This window comes from Triticum urartu, chromosome 5 (assembly GCF_003073215.2).
Source record: "Triticum urartu cultivar G1812 chromosome 5, Tu2.1, whole genome shotgun sequence".
In the NCBI taxonomy this organism is placed as follows: domain Eukaryota; kingdom Viridiplantae; phylum Streptophyta; class Magnoliopsida; order Poales; family Poaceae; genus Triticum; species Triticum urartu.
In genome coordinates, this window is record NC_053026.1 from 108,673,315 (window position 1) to 108,674,637 (window position 1,323).

A 1,323-nucleotide genomic window follows, 5' to 3' on the forward strand; every position below is an offset into this window, starting at 1 on the left:
TCTTTCGTTTTTGTAGATATAGGCTTTGGCGGATTCTCTCAAGGCTCGAGTGAAGTGACAAGCACATATTACCGGAAGCTAGTGATCCCGCCCGGCCAGCTCAGCATGCTTTAGAGCTCCTTGATTGGTACGAGGTAGTGATAGCAAGAGGCAACTCTCAATTGTTGTAATATAGAGACCTCTTTCAATGATTATAGATCCAAAGGATCGTTATTGATAGGAAACTACCAGTAGCCCTTGACTTTGACTTGAAGAATTGAATCCGCCTTCTTCTTCTTATTCTTCTGAAAGTCTCCCAGGCATGGTATCATCGGATCCACAAGGTCAATTTGTATCCATTTGTTTGGAAACCGGAAATGCCAACTACTCACTTCTTGCTGAGGATGAGGTGCCATGGGTGATAGCGCCAGCCATTCCCTCATTGAAAAGAAAGCGCCAACCCTGCTACTAAAGCTAAGGCCAACCACAGCCCAGTGAAATGAAATGCGTATGAAAAATAACATAGATTAATCTTGATGCGATCAATGCAGACACACTTCTTTTCTTACAGGCTACAGTTAGAAACAACAACTTTGAAAATCACCCTAAGAGTGCCATACGAAAAAACAAAAGCAACTGTGGGTATAGACCAATTTCCTGCCCCAGAAGAGGCTCAGCCTACCAAACCCTGCTCTTTGCCTGCTTACCGAGCTCTCCTCATACCGAGTATCTAGGCATTTCTTCTCACAGACCGGTTGGGAGAAAGTTGGCATTCTTTAATATGTCACTGGGGACCCGTACTTACTTGATGGAATGGATGGGATGATGTGTTTCAGTTCAGCCAGTAGTGGAGGTTTCCTCGGCCTAGTCGCGTAAGAGCCCCCTTCTTTTTCTAGTTAGTTGAAAGAAAAGCAATGGGGAAGGTTGGCTTACCAGTTAATTGGTCTGTATCATATCTTGCTATGGTGGGACATCCTCTTCAGTTTAGGTATCCGGGCTGGCTGTTAGCTTTAGTCGTTCGGCACTCTTCCTTCATTCTCATTCAACAAGGAGAAGTGTCTAATCAAAATCATTGGTTGAGCCTCGCGTATATTATATGATGTCGTCCTGGAATTGAACTAGCGTTTAAGGTCGATCAAGTTCAAACAATTCGGCTCTGCAAGATCAATCAGATATCAAGCTAAGAGATAGGCGCTTCCTATTAGTTATAGACTGCTTCTGTGACAAGTGGATCCCTTTAGGTTTAGTTGTTAATTGTACTATTCTCTTCAATAATTAGGTCTTCCGTATTCCTATTGGGGTCAGTGGTCTTCACCACTCACTGAGTCTGGATTCGTTTCATGG